The sequence below is a fragment of the Coenobita brevimanus genome, chromosome 52 (genome assembly GCF_032717465.1).
Source record: "Coenobita brevimanus isolate Jiangsu-jjx chromosome 52, ASM3271746v2, whole genome shotgun sequence".
Lineage (NCBI taxonomy): Eukaryota > Metazoa > Arthropoda > Malacostraca > Decapoda > Coenobitidae > Coenobita > Coenobita brevimanus.
The window spans coordinates 17,855,469-17,869,278 of record NC_137005.1 but is presented as its reverse complement, the minus strand read 5'-3'; positions in this window follow the sequence as shown (position 1 = coordinate 17,869,278).

The following is a 13,810-nucleotide window of genomic DNA, read 5'->3' as shown; positions in this document are numbered from 1 at the left end:
ACTCCATCAATTCCTGGGGCTTTCCCCATTTTGACTTACTTAGTGCTTCCACAACTTCCATTCTACCGATTCCTTCCTGTCTTCTCACCTCCCTCCTTCTCCCAGCCATTCCGCAGCCACTTATACTCGCATTACTTTCATTTTCTATGTTCAACAATTCATTAAAGTGTTCTTTCCATCTCCTCACTTTTTCCCCCTTCTCTGCTAGTAATCTACCATTTATATCTTTCACTCTCATACTAACTTCATTGCCACCCTGTCTGACTCTCTTCACCTCTTTCCAGAACGTTTTCTTACATTCCCTCCATTTTACACTCAAATTCCTTCCAAATTCCGCATCCGCGCTCTTCCTACTCTCCCTTACTAATCTTTTCACCTCTCTGTTCCTTTCTACATATAACTTTCTCTTCCGTCTCTCAGCTTCTTCCATGCCCATATTTCTCATCCATTCATTATATGCTTTCTTCTTTTGTACCACAGCCTGTCTCACCTCTTCATTCCACCATGCTGTTCCTTGCATCCCCTTTCGTCTTCTCTTCACCCCACACACCACCTCACATGCTGCACATATTTTATCTGTGAATCTCTTGCACACACCTTCCACGTCCCCCATCTGCCCCACTTCATATTTACCCAGTCGTTCCTCCACTTCTCTATCATATTCTGCCTTCTCATATATAGATAGATAGATAGATATTATATATATATATATATATATATATATATATATATATATATATATATATATATATATATATATATATACTTTATGTACCAGTGGTGTCAAACTCAATCCTTCTTAAGGGCCACACTTCAGTTCTGTTGATCGTCTGAGGGCCAAGTCTGCCTAAACTAAAATATATAATGCACTTAAGCCGCAGCGTGTTCAAACGTTCGGAGAAGTTCGGTATGGCTTCTAGCCCTTGCAGTGGCACTGGTTTCAGTTTCAAGTTATTGGTGATCTTTAAATAAATGTTTCGTGACGTATTTGTTCACCAATAAATTATACAAACTGTACTTTTATCAAACTATGAATATTTCCTAACAAATATTACATTTGTTCACATGATCATATGGCAAATTTTATGGGATTTTCTGTTTGTTATTTCTCAGTTTTTTTTTTTTTTTTTTCAAGTCATCATGGGCCACTCTTTTCTTCTTCGAGGGCCACATGTGGCCTGCGGACACCAGTTTGACACCTCTGATATACGCTATATAAATAGATAAATAATATATATATATATATATATATATATATATATATATATATATATATATATATATATATATATCATCAGTCGTTTGAGTATCCACTGCACGACCGGTGTCATATGCACGGAGTGACTTTATGCTGGAAGTTACCGTTCCCTTCTCTATTAAGCCTAAATTAACCTAACCTAACCAAACCAAACCTAACCTTAACCTAACCTTATCCAAGATCAACCTAACCTAAATAAACCTAAATTAAACTAATTTTAATTCACGAAATGACTAATTTCAAAATCTGCCTGTAACATACATATATATTTTTATTTATATATATCCATATACCGACCTATAGTTACCTACAGGTCGATAAGACATCCAGCTATCTTCCTGGCACATGTATTTCATACAATGTTGTTGATAAATGGCACAAAATTTGAGATAACATGCAGATACTTTCAAAATAGAAGCAAAATGGCCACTTGGTGCATGCGCACTGTGCGAAACGGTAACTTTCAGCATAAGTCACTCCGTGCATATGACACCGGCCTATCCTGACCGAAGTCTGGACGATACAGCCAATGTATCTCTACCAAGTAGCTTAGGCTGTCTGGTAGAGATTGTATGTAGAGTGAGAAGTGCTTATAAGTGTAATTGTAGTGTTGGAGTGGCTTTGGATGTGTGTGTAGTCTGTGAACCAAGTGTAATTGGTTCGTGCAAGCCGACTGGGTACAAGCATACTTTATAGTAAGCGACTGGTTCAACCATAGCATCCCTTGTGTCCGCCAACGCAGAACATGGCCAAGTGAACACTCCCAGAGTTTATTACCCTGGTGGGGCGCGAACCCTTCTCCATCCGTGTACGAAACGCACACTCTACCACTGTACCACATAGGCTCCATATATATATATATATATATATATATATATATATATATATATATACAGTATATATATATATATATATATATATATATATATATATATATATATATAAAATGGATCATTGTCTGTCTGTATAAGGGTTTATAGAGACACTCCTTAATGTGAGGACCGATTTTAATATAGCTTTTGCAGGAACAGTCCCCGGGGTTCCAGATTTTTCATAATCTTTTTTAGTTTCAAAGTTCCGAAAAATATACATATCTGCGGAATTATTATTGTGCAGTGAATATGTCTTAATGAATAGCTACTTGTATTTCAAGAGTTACGTTGCCCATCACGTAGAAGTCTGGCATCAACACCATAAAGCTGAATATCAGGCGGTTCAAGTATCAAGACGCATTTGAGTTCTTAATATTTTCTTGGGAAGATACAGATATGAAGGTCAATCTATCTATCTATCTATTGCCAGGCGCCTTAACCCCATACGGAGTGGCCACAAACAAATCGCCTCCAAGTCGCCCTCTTCCCCTCCATTTCACTGCCCTGCTCCCAACTCACCCCCCCCTCTCTCATATCTCTCCAGCCCATCCCTCCATCTAATCCTTGGCCTCCCTTCCCTCTCTCCCCCTCCACCTCACTCACATACACTCTCCTCGTCAGTCTCTCACTCTCCATCCTCTCCGCATGGCCAAACCACCTCAGTGTGTTTCTCCTAACGCGTCCTGTTATATCCAGATCCACACCACAACGCTCTTTTACATCCTCATTTGTCAGTCTGTCTCTCATTGTGACTCCACAGGCTCCTCTCAAATAACTCATTCCCACTGCTTTCACTCTTGATTTGTGTCCCTCCAACAATGTCCAAACTTCACTTCCATTCGTTAGAGTTGGTATCACAATACAGTACTGTCATGTAGTAACTTTTTCACTTCCATGCTCACTTCCCTGTTTCTTATCACTTCTTTCAAGGAACCAGCAACCTTTCTTCCTTGTTGTACTGTTTCAAGCACTTTACCCTCCAAACTTCCATCCTTACTCATCACACTACCCAAGAACTTAAACGTACTCACATTTTCCATTTCCTCATCATCCAACCTCACTGTACATTCATTGACTTCACCTCTCTCAAAGATCATAGCTTTACTCATCCCTGCATTCCCCTTTAGATTACGTTTCTTACACACTCTCCCAAACTCATCCACCAAGCCTTGCAGCTCCCCTTCGTCTTCACTTAACAATGCAGTATCATCTGCAAACAACAGTACAGGGAGCTCCAAACGCTGTCCTCTCTCACTAGGGCCACTCCAACATCCACTGCCCTACGTTGTATCTCTTTTATAATCTCATCCATGTACAGATTGAACAACCATGGAAATATGACACATCCCTGTTTCAACCCAACCTTCAAATAGAAAATTCACTCAGTTCAGTATCCACATGCACTGCAGCCTTAGCACCTTCATACATACTCTTCAAGCATTCAGCAACTTCCCATCTGCTCCATATATTCTTAATAGTTTCCACAGTCCTTGTCTATCCACCCTGTCATAATTATGCTTTCTCCAAATCCATGAAGGCTGCACACAACTTCTTTCCCTTCTCTAAAGATCTAAGAATGAATATCTGATCTACACAACCTCTTCCCTTCCTAAAGCCTCCAACTAATTCCTCTGTTATTTCCCTAACTTTGTTATTAAGTATCCTACCATATAATATTCCTATTACACTAAGAAGACAAATGCCCCTATGATTACCACTTCTTTTTCCTCTTTCCCTTTGTACAAGGGAATAATATGAAGGTCACGACCCAAAATCCATAGAAAATGACGTAAAAATTCCTTCAGAATTACCTAAGGCAATTAAAGGACAGAGGACAAAACTGGTAACTGGGGAACTCAATATTATGTAGGTCAGACACATTTTGTAATTATGTTGGATTCTGTTGGTTCTGACGAAGGGCTTCCCCTGACTGTTTGTTGGCAAGAGCAAACGACGGTTGGTAGAATAATAACTACTCTGGTGGGTGCAATATATGCTACTGCATGGCCGCCAAGGGGAGCTGCTGTAGTTTGCACTACCAGGCGGCTGCGAAGGTTATCTACTATCATGTTTATGACTGATTAATCCTGGTCTCTTATAACAGTGAACTGCTCAATGACCTGAGCACTGACAATACCAGCAAACTGTTTTAGTCCTACTGTGAAAACTGGGATGGCCATGAGAGAATCTATAGTGTGCCGCAGGTCTTGTATATGACATGAACGGTGAATGCGTTGCTGCATGAACATTTTGTTTGTTGGGTGCCCGTAAAACATGTTGTTGACCCTGAGTTTGACTGGTAGGCAGAGGAGCAGTGGATGGGTGAACGACGTGGACAGGCTGGATCTATAAAATTCCAAGTTTCTCTTCTATCTGTCTAGGTTTAAGAGTATGTTATCACCAAGAGAAAACTGAATCACTAATGAAGAGTCCAATTCTTCCTTACCAAGGCGATTTAGAAGCCGTTAAGTAGCTGAACAAAAATTCAAAATTGTCTAAAGATAGACTGGTTTTACCCCTGGCATCAATTTCCGTCCACTGTTTTGCAAGACTTCAGTAAACTCAGTATCTGTGGCAGTGGCCAGAGCTGATGCTTCCTGGAGGGTATTACAGGAGGGGCTTACTTATCCTGTCACATATTTTACAACAGTCTGTTAACACTCACCAGACAACCATCTTTTGTGTGTGTCCAAAGAAATCTATAAATTTGGCACAATATTCATGAAATGTAACAAATTTATTCACAAATTTAGATCTTACAAGAAAGCCTAGTCAGTAATTTTCTTTATCCAGTCTCTCGCAGAGGTATGTAATGCCAACATGGTTTGTGTTAAGCCTTTTGTCAGTAATTTCAAACTGAACTTCACTAATGAAATCATAAACAATAACAACAGGATGCATACCTGTGATTTTGAACGGGATACATCTTCCAAGAAAAGTTTGTAGAATATGGTCTTTTCGTGCTGAGTAGCCATGGTGATAGAAGTAGAATTAGTCGGAGTGGGAGCGGTGTTAGAAGCATTAATTCCAGATACAGCTGCAAGACAACTATTGGAGTGTAGGAGAGGACAGTGAAAGTGAATCTCTATCAAAAGATAGAGAAATGTGTGAAGTACTGGGAGTAGGAAATGAAAAATCAACATTGGAGGAATTAGCTGAAGCAACAGACATCTGTTTGATCTGGAGCGAAATTTTGTGACTCAGCTTATGGAATAATTGCTTGTCCAATATAAGATTTTCCGCTTCTCAAAAGAGTCAGATTGTCATGAGAGTGCTCATTCCCAGTGGAACCTCACTTTATTTTGTCTCCGGACGAAGGTGTAGCATCAGTTTCCTGTAACGTAAACTTCTTTAAGTAATGAAATATCATGAATGATTGAGTTGGGACAAATAAGCACAATTGAAATATGAAAGCAAGTAACTACAAGGAAAAGGAATTTTCATACCGAAAATAAACTATAAAAGAAAATAACAGTTAACAGAGCGAATATTTATATAAGCAATATTTACAGGTTCATAGTTCATATGGACAGGAAGGCAAGGAAAAAAATTGCAAGTATAAGAGATTATCAAGGAAAGATATTTTAAGTACAGTGATACACTGAACTGTGTTAACATTCATTTAAAAATGAACAAAAAACTTTCATAGTCCAGAGATAAAATGATGTGGTGGTGCATAACAGTTATGAATAATTTCTGCATTGAATAATTCTCATTCACCACCAGTTATCATAGGAATAGGTACATTCCGATATGATAACAATTATTGCACAACACGGAATGCAGGTCCAGGTCAATGTGTAGATACGTCCACACGCTGTTTTGATGGGAAGATTACATGTACACATGCAGGTTATAGACATCTGGTCTGGTTCAGGGGCGTTATGCTGTCCTCGGGGGGAAGGTGTGCTGGGTTGTTAACAAGCACTCACACAGCAAAGGCTATGACTCACCACCAGCCCTCGGTGTGAAGAAGTGGGAGCACGTCATTAAGGCAGAAGGCATGGCGGCTGGAGTGCAGGGCGATGGAGGCAGGGCAGTGTAGCAAGCAGGGTTAATATCCATTTCTCCTTTCTCAGAAATCGCTATTCTAGGAGATTTCAATGTTCACCACCACCTGTGGCTCTCCTCTCCTTTCACTAATCCACCTGGTAAACAAGCCTACATCTTTTCTATCCTTAATGACCTAGAGCAGCTTGTACAGCACCCTACCTGTATCCCTGACCACCTTGGAGAGAGCTCCAACATACTTGACCTCTTCCTCACAACTAATCCTTCTGCTTACTCTGTTAATCTTTTCTCTCCGTTGGGCTCCTCTGATCACAACCTTATCACCTTAACCTGTCCTATCACTCCGGTACGGCCTGTGGACCCTCCAGGGAAACGTCATCTGTGGCATTTTGGAGCCGCGGACTGGGAGGCCCTCAGGCAGTACTTCTTTGATTTTCCCTGGAATGATTATTGCTTCCATGGCCGTGAGCCATTTGAGTGTGCCTTGCGCATTACGGAGGTTATTCTCTCAGGCATGGAAACATACATTCTGTTCTCATATCCTTTGACTAACGCAAGAAAGCCTTGGCTTAATCACGCTTGTTCTAATGCTGTCCGCAACAAGGAGAGGGCCTACAAAAGGTACCGGAGCCAACCCCCTGAATCACATCATCTTTACGTTTCTGCCCGGAATCGTGCTAAGTCTGTTCTTCGCTCTGCTAAAAATAATTTCATCCTTACTAAATGCTCACAACTCTCCAACTTGCATTCTTCCCGCTCCTTCTGGCACCTTGCCAAAAACCTTTCTAACAACTTTACCTCATCATCCTTCCCTCCTCTTTTCTACTCTGATGGTTCTGTAGCTATTTCTTCTACTGATAAAGCAGATCTCTTCCCACAGACTTTCGCCTCCAATTCCACCTTAGATGATTCCGGTGCTGTTCCTCCATCACTTCCCCCCTCTGACGTCCTCATGGCTGACATTAAAATTTCTTCAGCTGATGTATTTTCTGCCATCACTGGCCTCAGTACTAACAAGGCATATGGGCCTGATGGGGTCCCTCCTGTTGTTCTCAAGAACTGTGCTTCTGTGCTTACACCCTGCCTAGGTAAACTCTTTCCCCTTTGTCTGTCAACTTGTACCTTTCCTTCTTGCTGCAAGTTTGCTCTCATTCAGCCAGTCCCAAAGAAGGGTGACCACTCCCAACCCTCCAACTATCATCCAATTGCTTTAACGTTCTGTATTTCAAAAGTTTTTGAGTCAATTCTCAATAGAAAAATTTTAAGGCATCTTTCCTATCACAACCTTCTTTCCAATCGTCAGTACGGTTTCCGTCAGGGACGCTCCACTGGCGATCTTCTCACCTACCTTTCAGATACCTGGTCATCCTCCTTTCGGGACTTTGGCGAAAGCTTTGCCATTGCACTTGACATCTCAAAGGCTTTCGATCGAGTCTGGCATAAATCTTTTATTTCCAAACTGCCCTCCTACGGTTTCTATCCTTCTATCTTTGCCTTCATCGCTAGCTTCCTTTCTGGTCGTTCTATAGCCACTGTTGTAGACGGCCATCGTTCTTCTCCTAGATCTATCAACAGTGGTGTTCCTCAGGGCTCTGTCCTATCACCAACTCTCTTCCTTTTATTCATCAGTGATCTTCTAAGCTGTACATCTAACCCTATCCACTCATACGCTGATGACTCCACCCTTCACCTTTCCATTCGGTTCCCGCAACGCCCATCTCAACAGTTATTTGAACAAACAAGGAATGAGGCTATGGCACACTTAATGTCTGACTTGGCTCGTATCTCTGACTGGGGTAATAATAATATGGTTGTTTTTAATGCATCTAAGACTCGGTTCTTACACCTATCAACCCGACAAAATCTTCCACAGGTATACCCACTAATGTTTAATAATATTCAGCTTAATCCTGCATCATCCTTGAACATGCTTGGGGTTTCATTTACTCGGGACTTATCTTGGAAAGATCATATTACATCTCTTGTAAAATCTGCTTCCAAGAGATTGGGTGTGCTTAGCCGACTCCGCTCTTTCTTTACCCCTGCACAATTGTTGACTCTATACAGGGGTTTTATCCGCCCCTGTGTGGAGTACAACTCTTATGTGTGGGGAGGCTCCCCACATACAGCTCTTCTCAATAGGGTGGAGTCAAAGGTTTTTTGTCTCATTAATTCTCCTCCTCTTACTGACTCCCTTCAATCTCTGTCCCTTCGCCGCACTGTTGCATCTTTATCTCTTTTCTATCGCTACTTTAATGGTCACTGCTCCTCTGAACTGTCTGCTTGCATTCCTCCACCTCTACGACGGGCGTGTAGCACCCGTCTGGCAGCAAACTCTCATCCCTTTTCTGTCCAACTCTCTAATGCAAGAGTTAACCGTTACTCCCAGTCTTTCATTTATGCTACAGGTCAACTCTGGAACTGTCTCCCTCTGTCTGTATTTCCTGCTGCCTATGATCTCCAGTCTTTTAAAGGCAGTGTGTCCAGGCATCTCAAAATGATCGGATCTTGAATTTGGCTCTCTATTGTATTTTGTTTTTCTCTTGGAGGGAACTGTTACTGTGGGCTCATGGCCTTTGGTTCCTTCTTCCTTGCATAAGAAAAAAAAAACTCCCTCATTTCATACGTCATAAGGAGCGACTACTCTGACTGTGTGAGATGAGCTGATAGAGTAACTGCGATAAACCTGCTGAAGTGGCCACAGGAAACCAGTAAAAAATAGCCTGCATCATATTTTTGATGGGAAATCTCAGAAGATTGCCCCCCAAAACACACAGACTCTACAGGAATATACTTGTCAGAATGTAGGAAGAAATGGTGGGTTCTTTTAGCTGTCACCACTTTTGTAAGTTTTTGGGGTAAGTAATTGTTACAGGAGTTCTGTAACAGGAGCAGAAAACAGCAGGTTGAGAAACTCGGCCATGATGGCTTCTTGACTTACCGAATTAGGAGGTTGGCCTACAGCTATCTGTGCCATATTATCTCTGGCACTGACGCTACCCAGACAGCGAGCCAACATCACGGGGCGTTCATGAACGGGTCACTTATTGCCAACGAATAACTGAACTTGCCTGTACTCCAGTCTAGGCACAACAGGTTCTTAGCAGCCATTCTGTGCATTTCTACAACTTACGAAACAACTAGCTATTGTATACATTAACATATATACATTACAATAATTACCCCCAGTAGTTTGTGGTCTGTAAAGAAGCCAATGGAGCCAAGTCCAGTTCCTTCGCGTCTTACCATATTATAAGTTTATTCATATATATTTATCTTTTTAACAAAGAGTGACGACCAGACCAATGTAGGAAGACGTACAGTAGGCACCCATTGCATGTGTGTATTAAAAAACTCAAAACTGAAACAGCAAAAATGATTAATACTACTTTGAAAGGACTAATAAAGCATCTAAAACTATGTATAGTGCCCTGAACATGACACCTTTACTACGACATCTCTCATATTTTGTCTTTAATACTTATCTTGAATTAATTCATTTTAGAAGACATTTGTTAGTGTAGGAGTTAGAACCAAACTTCAATAATCGCTTTTCTACCAGAGGCATTTCATTAATTCAGTAAAAATATTTGGGAACAGAGAAAGCGTAATTTTACCAAAATTGTTAAAAGACCTTGAAAGTGATATGAGGAGGTAGTAATGTGAAGTTACACCGATAAGCCTTACTGATATGCGCATTTTATTGTTGCTGTCATGTTTCAAGGGTATAAAGGCTTGGGTTGGGTTTGGTGGTTCACGCATTGTTCAATTCAGTCTGGTTGAACTCAGGGACAGGCCACTTTATCTGTTGCACTGCCTTTTTTTTTTTTTTTTTTTTTTTACTACAATCACGAGGGAAACGAAATCCAGTGTTCATCCCCAACTTTATCACTCACTCACTGAGTCATTGTACCTTTTTAAAGGATGAATTCTTGCTACTTGCAACTGTCGAAATTTATGACCCTATCACTTATGGGTGGAAAGAGGAGAGAGGAGTGTTGAGGAATAGGGGGTACTGATGGTGCGCCTGGTACAGTAGGTGCTTGGGATGTTTGTGAGGTACGTGTGGTTTGCATCTAGAGTGTGTCTGGGGGTTGTGTCCAATGAAAGTTAACAGCATTTGCTATGAGTAGGAGTGGTGGGTAAGGTTGGGGTGGATAAGTCTGTTTCGGACGTCCTTTGGTCTTTTTCTAGGGATTGTACTCTGGCTATATTCACAACTATGATTCAGGCCAGAACGGATAACTTCGTCTAAAAGGCTTAAAAACAAACGCTGGTTCATCATCATTATTTTTTTCTGTATCATTGAACGACTTCATTAAACTCTGATCGTACAACTTTGCCTTAAAGGATAAAAAAAAAAACCTTTAACTATTTTGCTGCAGTGGTGGTTCGAATAGTGATGTTGCTGTTACCATCAGATGATTTGATTCGTTTTAAGGGATACCTATCTTAGTGATGGAGATATAAGTTACGATTTTCGACTGAAAGAATTAAAAACACTATCCATTAATGAAATGCCCCTAATGGACGGTGGAATTCATCTTCAGAGAGCTATATCGTCGTATCGTAGAGGGACTGTAATCTGTCACGGATTTCCTCAGCTCAAGACGAACAATTCTGAACACACGAACCCCTTCATTCTAATGACACAATTCTATTTTGTATTTAGCACCTCCATGATTTTATTCAACTTGGGAAAAGTCACTCGTACTGAGCAGGTTTATAAAGGCAGTATATAACGGTTTATAAAGGCAGTATATAACTCCTTGTTTTCTTAAAAGAAAAAATTGTCTGACGGTAGCAAAAATATAATGGAAATTACATCGGCGTTGTGAAGTAACTAAAAACCTCCATTAAGGACTTTATTGTGATATGATTGGGAAATATATCATATATTTCATGCATGTTAACTAGGGAGAGATTTTCATCATTCTGCAGCCTAATCTCCTTACTTCAATGGCAACATAAGATAATACTATTGATCTACATCCTTTCCATAATACTTCTTTGTGACTAGCAAAAGATTCAAGTGTCAGTCACTATTGTTCATCAACGATGGATAAATGGCACTTTTTCACCTAATTAAATGGATATATAGTTTCTTTCACATGATTATTTTCAGCTTCAGGGAGATGTTAGTAAGGGGTTTGTAGAATGTCATGAAAAAGGCATGACCAGTAACAGGTGGATATTCTTGGGCAAATATTGAGTACTGTTCACCATATTATTGTAACTGTGACAAAATGTAACCATACCCCAAATATTCTACGGCCATTTATGGGACACCTGGAACTGCTACATGTAATCTGACTGCATTCCATGTTATAGTGTTGTCAGCTGCGATACAGAAAAATAAATCACGTTCAGTCATCATCACATGCTACGTAAATGAGATTAAAGAATAGGGACTTGTCCTATATGCTAGTAGTTTTAATTACGCGGCCCGAAATGCTAAATATAATGAGTCTAATTCTCAGCCGTGATGCAACAACATTTGCTAATGACCTTATAGCGGAAAAACGTCTCCCTCATAATCTATCCATAAGACCATCAGCAATTCTAAGCTGCCATTACTGATGGCCTTATGGCGGAAAATGGTCTTCCCCTTAATTTACCCATAAGGTCATCAATAAATACTGCTCCGTGACGGTCGAGCATTGGTTCTGCACCTCGCCTGACTGCTGTCGACGTTAGATGTGGTAGCTGCCCCCCCCCCCCCCGGCAGCCCAGACCAGTTTTCTGGCCTAATTTAGTTCATTAGTTCACCTCAACTTTTCAAGACCTTCGAATTCCTTTACATTAATGCACTGCCACACTCATGTGGGATACATAGAAGCCTGCTGTTGGTAATTTTGCTGTTTATAATTTTTTCACATTGGAAACTCCACTTTTGTTCGATCCTGACCGCCATAACCAGTATTGTTCACACGACACGATTGTTTACTCCTGCCACAGCTTATTCAGCCTGAGGAATGGTAACAGCTATCCACAATCCATTGATATGAGAAGCTGAAGTCAGTTCACTTACTTCAGACAAGAGGAAAGAAACAAGGTCGAAATTTTCAACGGAAAATCAGTGTGTTGACCACCAAGAATAATGTCCCTAAAGTTCTAAGTTCCAAACTCTACAAGCGCCTCAAAGTTCCCAGCAGATGGTAGCAGCTTCCATCTGTGTTATTGTCTTACGCCACTTCACTCTCCAGTAACTTAGATGACACTAGTGCTTGCCCACAAAAATTTCCAGGACTAATAACCTCTCCATCACAATGTGTTTGCAACTACCACTATCTTTATTTCCATCCAGGTGGCGCTCACGGGATGAAAAGCTCTCCTGATTATGGTGAAATTCTGAAGGATCTAGCAAGCTGCTGCCAATCAGCCTTGGCAGAGAACCATAGTATGACTTAGTTTTTAGTATAGTGTCACCTGGGAATTTAAGGGTTTTTGGACTTTGTCAGTATTTTGGACGTGGTAGGTGCACTCACTCGATGTAGTGCTGCTCTGGGTGTCTGTCCTTTCCTCTCTTCCTTCCTTCTTCTTCTGTCTTTCTTTCCTTTATTCTTTCCTCATCTTTCCGTCTATGGGTGACCTTACACTCCACCTTCTGTCTTTCTTTCCTTCACTCTTTCCTCTTCCTTCTGCTTATGGGTGACTCTACACCGAGTGACAAGCCAAATGGTTTCCTGTACACCGGAAACCATTTACTATTTAGGGTGGTAACCATATACCCAGGTTATGGCGCCTGGTGGTTTAGTTGGTAATTAAGGCGCTCCAGTCGGATTGAGCCTGTAGAGGTTCATACCCAAGGGATGGTTTGGGATTATTGCTCATGTAATGCCACTCGCGGATGAATGAGGCTGGTCACTCATATCTTAAATGTCAGGACCAACTTGCCTCGCCCAGGGCTCCAACGCTTCTCACTGGGCAGCATAGGACTGGATGATGGATGGATGGATGGGTCAGTATTTTGGATATAAAAACCCATACACCTGGCCAGTCACCTCCGGTCAGAAGTTCTCAGGTCTGCGCATGCACAGTGCGAGGAGCGTGACATGTAGGATCGTCGTGGCTACGCCACTCTGCCCGAGCACATGCACCAACTCCACTCCCTTGGCGAAGGCATCGCAAATGGTCGGAATGCTATCCTATTAGGGCGATATGGAATACTCTGGACCTGCCACCCTTGCTAATCTTGAGGTCGATCTAGTACAACGCTCTGTCTGAGGAATCTTGGCTCCCATTTGACCTTTATAAACATCAGGGTTCCACATCTACTGCAGTCACAGTGAGTCCCAGGCTGCCTCAATCCATAGCTCCTCACCATGTCACCCAGGGCTCTATTTCCACAAAACATCATGTGGACCACACTTCGGATATCAACAGTGAACCATCGTCTCATGCTGCAAAAACATCCAAACACATTGAGGCTTTTCAGCACAAGGTTACTGATCACTTGCTCCCTCACCTCATTCCTTGGAAGAGACCTTCCCAGCATGCATCAGTTGCTCCAGCATTTAATGCCCGGGCTGGTCAGCTCAAACTCCTATTCAAAGAGTATCCGACTGTCGATGTCAAGCTTCGTTGGCTGAGGTCACCAAGACGTTCCATCTCGATCGGGAGCCAGCTGAGATCAAGATGTCTGCTGTCACCCCCCCACATCATCTAT